Source organism: Manis pentadactyla, chromosome Y (assembly GCF_030020395.1).
Source record: "Manis pentadactyla isolate mManPen7 chromosome Y, mManPen7.hap1, whole genome shotgun sequence".
In the NCBI taxonomy this organism is placed as follows: domain Eukaryota; kingdom Metazoa; phylum Chordata; class Mammalia; order Pholidota; family Manidae; genus Manis; species Manis pentadactyla.
This window is the reverse complement of record NC_080039.1, coordinates 26822906-26832953: the sequence shown is the minus strand read 5'-3', so window position 1 is coordinate 26832953 and position 10048 is coordinate 26822906. Positions and strand designations below refer to the sequence as shown.

Below are 10048 nucleotides of genomic sequence, written 5' to 3'. Positions count from 1 at the left end.
TTTCAAATTTTGCGTTTTATAAATTGGGGGGCTGGCTTTTACTGAAGTATAAATTTACACAAAATTCTACTCACCAATTTTAAGTGTACAACTCAATGAGTTTACATGAATGTGTGCAGTCATGCAACGACCATCATAATCATGGTGAGAACATTTTCATGGCTGCAAGTTCCCTGGAGCTTCTCTGAAGTCACTTGCTTCTCCTCATCCAGTCCCCTAGCAATCATTTATTCTGCTTTCCATCAAATAGTTTTACCTTTTGTAGAATTTTATACAATGATATTGCACAGCGTATATTCTCCTTGTGTCTGAATTCTTTCACTCAGCATAATCATTCTGAGATTAATTCTCATTGATGGACATATCAGTTCATTTTTATTGCTGAGTAGTATTTAATTCTGTGGATGTATCACATTTTGTTTATTCATTTGCCCATTGACAGATTTGGATTGTTAAGTTTGGGGCTATTTTAAATAATGTATAATTGGCCCTTTTAAAGCAGGAAGGAGAGTGATCCAATCTAAACCCAAGTTAGGTTTTATTGTCTCCTCCCTGTGGGGTATCACTACCATGATAGAATGCTTTTACTTAAAAAAGGGGTGATGAAAACAAATCTCATATATTTTGGTTATTATCACCCCTTTAAGTATCTGTGAAAGTTATTAACTAAAAAATCTGTGAATTCTAATCCATGGAAGGAAAATAAATTCTAAAGCTTCTGAAAGCACACTTTCACAAACGATAAAAAATGTTAGTCGCTTCCCTGGTGAGGCAAAACTTTGGATAAACATCGGGTTTATCTGAGGAAAATGAAGCCCGCAAAACGTATCTTTTGATCGGAAAAATACTAAACTTCCAAGATTCAGAATTCCATTTGCTTACAAATGGAGGTATCTACAACTCCAGAAGGCCCGGCCCGAAATGGGTTACTGCTTTGTATTCCGGGATTTGGGGTTCGCGAAAGCGTCACCCTAATCGAGATGGCTGAGTGACTAAGGACGTCCGAAGAGCGGGCCCTGAGACTCCGGGCCGCGAGCGGATTGGGCAGTGCGATACGGGAGGCGGGAGGTTAAGACCAGAAATTAGAACCTTTCCACAGAGGGAAGCCTGGGCGCCTAGAAGTCTCGCGAGGTCCTGGCTGGGCCCAATGGAACACTGGCCCCAGCTTAGAACTAGGGGCGCTGCTTGGGGGCGCACGAGTGGGCCGCGAGCTACATTTAGGCGCGTCTGCCGGCGTTGAGAGCAGAGAGCCGTAGCAGTGAAGGCGGAGAAGGACCACGGGCCTAAGGAGAAGCGAGTAACCCTCTTGAATCCCCCGCGGGCCACACGCAGGCGGAAGGGCTTCGGGGGAGAGCACAAAAGGGGAAGACAAGCGGGATAGAAACAAGGAGAAGAGGCGTTGAGCAAGGTTCTGGACTGGCTGTTGGCCCAGGAAAGGGCGGGACAGGTCCCACACCCGTGGAGGAAGGTTGGGAGTGGGGCTGTCCTCTTTCCCACCCAGCTTCCCCCTCTTGTTCCTTCACCTGAGTGAGAACCGCATCACCCTGTCCCATCCACTTGCCCGAAATGGGGGAGGCCCCTGCGTGGGTGTGAGGAAAACGGGGGAATCCCAGACGAGGTTTAGGTCACAGCTCTGAGATGGCCAATGGGCCTGGGAAGCACTGGGTGAAGAGGACGAGAAATTGAAAGGTTAGCTGGGGAGAATTACTAAGCAGTGAAGGGGCCATCAGGTGGGACTGGTTTGTGTGCGTATTAATGGCGGCGGGCCGAGGGAGTGTGGTGGGATTAATGGTCTGGGGCCAGATAGGGTGCATCCTGTTTCGGGAGCAATAAGGGAATTTGGTATTCCCTAGAGTTTTGAGTTCTATATGCTGAATGAGAGGAAGGATTTTGCTTTCGGATGTGTTGGAGGTGGAGGGGAAATAATCAAGAACTCGTGGCATCCTCAAAAGACCAGGGTTGGTCTACTAATTTCTTAACACTACTAGTATTTATTGAAAGATGAGCGACAGAAAATGCGAAAACCTAGTGAACCGCGGGGCTTCGGGTTAACTGAACCTGAAATTTTCCTTTCTCCGTGCAGTTCTCGTTTCTAAGAGTTTTTAAAAACCACGTTACTGTTATGTTTGACTAGTTTTGAGCATTAAAAGAATATTTTGTCCTAGGTTTGTATAAATGATGTCATCATCTTTTAAAGCCCAGACTTCTTCAGGGGTGGTGATTTCTTTCAGGTATGACAGAAAATTGCTTTGTACTAATTTTATTTTCCTGACACAGTTTTAAGGTGGTAATTCGGAGATTATCTCCCACTTTGACCAAGGAGCACCTTCAGGAACATCTTCAGCCTCTGCCCGAGCATGATTACTTTGAGTTTTTTTCCTAATGATACTAGGTAAAATAAATAAATAAAAGAGGGAAGAGGGTAAATGAAAAAATAGTTTCTCCCATTCTTTTTTATCCCGTTTTACATTTGATTTTTGAGCCTGTCTCTTTAATGTATGTATACTTGTAATTCAGCCAGGTACCTGCGAGCACATTTACAGAATTGCTTTCCTCTCTGCTGTCTTTATCCTCATATGTACACCAGAGCATACCTGAACTTTAAAAACCAGGAGGACATTATTTTGTTCAGGGATCGCTTTGACGGTTATGTATTCCTTGACAATAAAGGTGTGTCTTTGAAACTGAAGGGGAGTTTATCATTTGTATGTTTTAACATTGCATTACAGTGTTTCACAGTTTTTTCTTAATGCCTTCATATCTTTTCTAAGATATGAAGCCGTCCAGTACTTTTATTAACCTGCTATTTCTGTAGTTTGATCAACTGAATAAAATTGCTGCTCTTTTCTCTTCTATGACAATTTTTTTGCCCTGGATTAGGTGATCTGTTTACTAGTTTCAACAATAATACTGATAAATGACTCTCTAAACTTGTATGAAAAATTTTAAATGTATAATTCTCATCTTGGTTCAAGGACCAACATTTGTTAACTCAATTCAAATCCTTTAAGCCAATAGTTCCCAGGTGGAATACTGTTTAACATTTTGCTGTACCTCATTAAAACACTGAACCTGATGATCTCCCACTTTGTATCCAGGAGTCTGAAGGGTATGGCCTAACTCCTTTTATTTATTATCTGCTGCTTACAACATTTAGCCAGAGAATGTCTAAACTGCATTTTTCCACTTTTCTTTTGGCTTTGCAATCATAGGTGAATGATGTGTCTTTTTGTTGTTTTTTTCAGTATCAATTCAGAGTTTTTAAAAATGAAATCTTTGTCAGGAAACATGTCAATAAAAGTTGAAGGAATGCCGCTGTGTTTATCCAGTTTTTATTAATCCTCCCCCCCAGTTTCCCCAAACTAGCTACTTCTCCACTCAGACTTTATTCCAGTAGACAGTGATTTCCTGGTAATCTGAGCTGTGTTTAACTTTTTCCTCTTCACATTAAACAAATAATGAATCTTTTCATTTTATTGTTTTTTAATACCTTGTTCACCTAGGCTTACCAAAACTTTCACTTTATATTGTCATCATCTAATGCTTAATAACCACTGTATCTAAGCTTACAGGATTTTGAATTTTTCCATTTCAATGTTATTCAGTCCATTAAATTGCCATGAAATTAGTCTTTTTGAAATACTCATTAAATGTAACAGTTGTGGGAAAAATATCCAAACTCCTTCCTAGCTTGCTAGGCAGAAGGCTCCACAGTTTGGCCTCACTTTTGTTTTCTCAGCTTATCTTCCACTGTTTTCTTCTGATTCAGTCTGGTTTATCTTCTCACGTATATCAGTTATTAAGCTAATCTGATTCTGCATTCACTAGAATTTCCAAAATCATGTTTCTTCCATGACTGCCTTCTGATACCTTCTGGTCAGTTCTACTTATTTTATTGTGACTTATTCTGTATGCCAATGATCTGACCATAGTGTTTCATATCTTGTATGACATTACTCTATAGCAGCGATCTGGTGTATTTTTTCCAGTAGTCACTTTTTAAAATTGAGATACAACTCACATATCATACAACTCAGTGGTTTTTAGTGCTTTCACAAAGTTGTGCCACCATCACCACTATATAATTCCAGAATGTTTTCATCACTCAAAAAAGAATCGAATCCTACATCCATTAGCAGCCATCTCCCCTTCTTTCCTCCACCTACAGCTTCAGTAGATCCTAATCTAGCTGTGGATTCTGGACATTTCATATAAGCTGAATCATACAACGTGTGGCCTTTTGTGACTGCCCCACTTACTTGGCATGTTTTCAGGTTTCATCCATTTTATATAGCATGTGTCATTACTGCATTCCCTTTTATTTGCATTTTTAAAAATTGTGGTAAAATACACAAATTACCATCTTAACTATTTTTAAGTGTACAGTTTAGTAGTGGTGAGTACATTTCACATTGTTGTATAACCAATCTCTAGAGCCTTTTCATCTCGCAAGACTGAAACTATACCCATTCAACAACTTCCCATTTCCTCTTCCTCCCATCCCCTGACAACTACCATTCTACCTGTGAACCACCATTCTCTCTCTATGAAGTTGACCATTCTAGGTACTTCACGTAAGTGGACTCATGTAGTATTTGGCTTTATGGGACAGGCTTATTGCACTTAGCATAATGTCTTCAAGGTTCATCCATCCTGTTGCATGTGTTAGGATTTACATTTTAAGGCTAAGTAATATTCCACTGTATGTATATACTACATTTTGTATATTCACCCATCAGTGAGCACTTGGGTTGCTTCTACCTCTTGGCTGTTGTGAATAATGGTGCTGTGAGTGTGGGTGTACAAACATCTGTTCATCTTTTGAACATTGCCCAAAAGTGGAATTGCTAGGTCATATGGTAAATTGTTTTTAATTTTGTATGGAAGCAGCATACTATTTTCTAGAGCAGCTGCACCATTTTGCATTCCCACACAGTGTAATGCATGAGGGTTCTAATTTACCCTAATTTCTCCATGTCCTCACCAGCACTTGTTGCTTTTTGTCCTTCGATGGTAAACATTGGTGTGAGGGGATAGCTCATTGTGGTTTTGATTTGCACTTCCCTAATGATTAGTGAAATATTAATCTTTGCATATGCTTGAGCATATGACCATCTTTTCTTATGCTTATTGGTTACTTGTTTATTATATTTGGAAACATATCTATTCAAGTCCTTTGAACATTTTTTAAGTAGGTGTTTTGTTGTTCTAGTTCTTTATATTGACCTTTATCAGATATGTGATTCACAAATATTTTCTCCTGTTTTGTAGGTTTTCTTTTCACTCAGTTGATTGTGACTTTAGATGCACAGAAGTTTTTAGTTTTGATATAGTCCGATTTATCTATTTTTGTTGCCCATGCTTTTAGTGGCTCCTGGTGTATTTTTTAGTAACAGTTTTATTGAGATACAATTAATATGCCACAAAATTCACCCTTTTAAAGTGTGCAGTGCAGAATTTTTTAGTATATTCGCAGTGTTGTGCAACTGTCACCACTCTGATTTAAGAACATGTGTCACTCCAAAGAGAAACCCTATACCTATTAGCTGTCACTCCTCATTCTCACCAACATTACCCCCAGCTCTAACTAATCCACATTCTATCTACATAGATTTGCCTATTCTAGAGATTTCTGATATATTTTTAAATTAAAATTAATTTGAAGTTTTTCCCCTATGTATCAAAATATCATGCTTTAGAAGTTGAACTTAAATGAATATTTCACTTCCCTGCCATATCTTTTCATTATGTTATCAGTATGAACTTGGGCTTCCTTTGGTAATATGCTTATTTTAATTATGTGAGTGTTATTTATGTCTGTGGAGAAGTCCTATTAAGATGACCACCACCAAAGAGGCCTGAAAAACAGTGGGTTGACTCTTGTATCCACCTTTGATATTTTCTTTGTTGTAGCAAGTGTGGTATTTTTTCTAAACAGGTCAGGAATATCCTGCTATAGTAGAATTTGCACCTTTTCAAAAAGCTTCAAAAAAAGAAGACTAAGAAAAGAGTTACCAAAGTTGGGACTATCGATGATGGTACAGTATAGTTCTAGTTATGTAAAGCTATTGCATTGGGTTTTGAAAATACATTACCTTTGTGGGAATTAATTGGACTCCAGTCTTTTAAATAGTGAAACATGGAATAAAGTTCATGAGAAATGTAATTCACTGATGAAAACTTTGCTTAATTGTTAGAATGTAGGTGGGGTTCCTCTATAATTTCCACTCTCTTTGGCTGGTAGCATTTCATTCCTCCACAATTAAGCAATCTATTGCTGTCTATTGAGCAGTACATCAGCTTAGGTATTTTGATTAGAACACAGTGGAAAAATTCAGATGTTTCAAAGTATAGCAACTCCTTAACGCCTTCTATTACCATTTTTATGATAATATTTTTGACTTTGGTTTCCATTATTCTTATAAAGAGGAGGAATTACCATTGAGAGCTGTGATAGAAAATGTTCTATACTCAAGTAAGTTAACATAAAGTAGATGAAGTGGCCAGTCCTATTTTCTCTGTTTTAAATATGCAGTTAACTGCATACCTAGGAATTACATTTAACTGAAATACAGGAACTGAAAAACTAATAATTGCCATTTAAGGTAAACTGGATCCAGATTCTGAGCTCTCCATAATTTGTTATGTTGGATAAGGACTTAGCTGCAGTATTTTTTGTATCACACTGCTATTTTAGAATCATCTAATTTTATTTTTGTTATTTACTACTATAATGGTTATTTTGTAGAAAAAAACAAAAGACTCAAGACACCACTGCTTATTGGTTGTATCACAGATTCAGGCCTGGAAGACCAGATCAAGTAACGTGCTCCAGAGTGCATAGAAACTCCCAAGTATAAGCAATAGAGTGACTCGGATTTGTTACCCTTTCTGATGTCAGACATATCTAGGAAAGAACTCCAGGAATTAACATCACCTCCAGCGCCACAGCTAGGACATACATCCAATTTATCTTTTTGTTAAACAACTGAGTTGCATTTGTTGAGTTCACTTAAACTGAGATATACCCATACAGGAATTGCTACATGCTTATACATAGTACCCTCTGAAGTTCCCATAACTGACTTTCAGTTCTCCCGTAAGTGTGACTGATTAGTAGGAATAGTGCATTTTAAAAGCCAACTAACAACCCTGAAAGTTCTGTTTTAATGTGCTGTGTCTCATTTTCCCTGACCCCATGTTAGCCCCACACTCCCTTAGTGGATATCAGGAGTTCTGAGAGTTAAGTGACCAGTAAAGCTCTAAAAGGTTTATCTTGTGGGTATGGTTAGGTTGGTTTTCAATCTTCAGTGAAGTAGAAAATTACCACCTTTAATAAACATCCTAGGTAATATTTCCTATTTTGTTTACTTAAAACAATTATTTAGATCCAGAATATAGTACATTTTTGGAACGTTATGTTGCAGATAATGAGAAAATAACATCTACTCCAGAGACACTGCTGGAGGAAATAGAAGCAAAAAATAGAGAATTAATAGTAAGTGGGCAAGAGGAATTAAAGCATTCTTTTTCCTCAGACCTGTGTGACTCCCACTTCCATCCTAGCTTAGCTGTGTGGCCACTGGGAAGGCACTAAGTTCCTTGAAACTGTGTTTCTTCTACTGTAAAATGAGAATGATAATACCTGCCTCACAGGATTATGAGAATGCATTGGTAAGAGGGGAGAAATTCTCTGTGACCTTTATTTAGTGCCACACAAATGAACATAAGTATAAAAAGTTAAGAGACTCCAGGGACCTTTAGATTTTGGTAAGCCTTTGAACATCAATTGGTGTTTTCTACTAATAAGAAACTCACATTCCTAAAATTTTTTTTTGACCTGAAAATATCAAAAAATGAAATTAGGTACTGCAAAATTGAAAACCTCTTAAGAAACTCTAGTTTGGACGTTGGTTTCTAATACACTGCTGCTAACGTATCAGCTCTAAACATAAGCATAGCCTCTGACACAGGATTTGCACTCCTAGAAATTCATCCAAAGGAAGTGTGTTTTCAAAACGCTAGCTCTGAGGCTAAATAGCATTTTTCAGAATATTGAAAAATGAAATAAATATTATTCTAAAACGGTTTTTATTAATGGATGCATAGTATAAGCCTATCTCTAATATTACAATGAATTTACAGAAATGGAAATAGGTGTCAAAAGGATATTTTAGTCCCTTCTTCCAGTTTCTTCCCAGTTGAACAAATTTATAGTGGCATATGAAAAGAATAGAATATTTTTTGTGCTTAACTCTCACTGACACTGGGAATTTCTCTTTTGAAATATTGTACTGTTTTCATTTGAATTTCTTCACTTTTTCAAAAGTATTTTAAACCTTCACAATTGAAATAGAATACTGTAAGACATCTGTTTGACAGTATAGCCATGAACTTTCTGTTAAGGGGTCTTATTTTCCCACCTTGGTGGTTGGCAGGGAATGTCAGAAAATGGAATCCTTTCTAGGGGTTGATAAGTATTATTAATAATCTGTTTACCATCTCAGAATATAGTTTATGTGGCTAGGGTTCCCCAAGGCTCTCCAGGACTCATTGGTGGCAGGGTGTGGAGGTTCCCATTTAATTCTTTCTAGCAGTCGCTCTGTCTGCCATGCCACAAGTGACCTGACTTGCTATTCCTAACCATAAGCAAGACAGAAGGTAGAGCCAGCCATGCTACAGATGTTCATTAATGTTCTTATTAGCGTAATGAGCATCTTGGCTTCTAACAAAGATGTCCATTAGAGAAATAAGAACACTTCCAGTGAAACCTGAACATGGTAGCCTCACTTTACAATGGTGCTTTCTTAGTGTTGGACTTGTCATTTGCAGTGGCTGTGCTGAAACACCTCGTGCTTAAGTCTTGTGTGATTTGCCTTTTGCTTGGTGACTCGTGTGAAACCTTCACCCTGAGATGAGCCTATGTATGTATGAAGCCTTCACTCTGAGACATGAAATTCTTTGATTTTGCCTAAGAATCTCTCTGAATGTCCAACACTTGGGGATGTTCTAGAGAGATTTATAGCAGTAGTGTGAGAAAATGTTTCTTAGCAATTTGGACTTTGTAAACCATATTTGCTTTGGAATTGCATTCTGTCATATTTTTATGACACTGAATAGAGTTCCTGCTCAGTACAGATGGGACTTCACTGTTCCATTGTATGAGGTATTTGAATTTTTAAACCAAATGCCAAGTAACTCTTGCTGTTCACCTCTAATAATACAATTGTGCCATCATAAGTATGTTACTCTCAGGCTCAAGGCAGAATTATTCTTGCAATGGATCACTCCTTTGGTGACCATGGTATTTGTCATTTCAAGTACAACCTAAAAACAATCTTACAGTAGTGACCTGCCTACCCTTTTAAATTTGTGGCATGTTTTTGCATCAAGTTATAGAAACATGTTGCTTTGGTACAGAAGGCATACATGGAAGTGTGCATTGGTTCACTTGAAGGTTAGTGCATTTCAAGCCAAAGGAGCCTTGGTCCTATTGCCACAAAGTGATTAAACCTCTTCATTTGAGTGGATAACACTTTCACATTAGCAGCATCCTTTTAGTGCTCTTGTGCACTAGTTGTTCACCTGAAAGTTTGAGTATCTGCAGAGATAAAGGCCTTCAATAGCCTAAATTTAGAATATTTAGTATACCATTCTTTTTGATGGTAGTCAGATGAGAGTGTTCCACCCTTCAAAATAAAAATAAATTTGTTTTTATTTAAAGCTGCTTAATTCACCAGAAAAAGGAGATGAAAAAGAATTGGACAAAAGATAAAAAGCGAAGAAACTGGACAATGAGAATCTGTGTGTTTCTGTATTTCAGTTAACTTACATTTTACATTTTGAGAGCATTGAGATTAGTATTTAGGATGTGTACTGTTTTTAAAACTTCTGTACTCTAACGAATAGTCACTACATTTCATATATTGGCAAGAAAAAATAACTAGCTGATATATTTATAGGGTCCTATCTACTGTTGATAGTTTTAATCATTATTGCTTTCAAAAGCATTTCTAAAAGCCTAGATTTGAAATTTTTTATAAGAAAA

General features: G+C 37.6%; 1 pseudogene; it reads left to right on the top strand.

Moving 5' to 3' along the window:
* Window positions 1-884: 884 nt before the first annotated feature.
* LOC130682212 (regulator of nonsense transcripts 3B-like) lies at window positions 885-9775 on the top strand (annotated as a pseudogene).
* The last annotated feature ends 273 nt before the right edge of the window (window positions 9776-10048 follow it).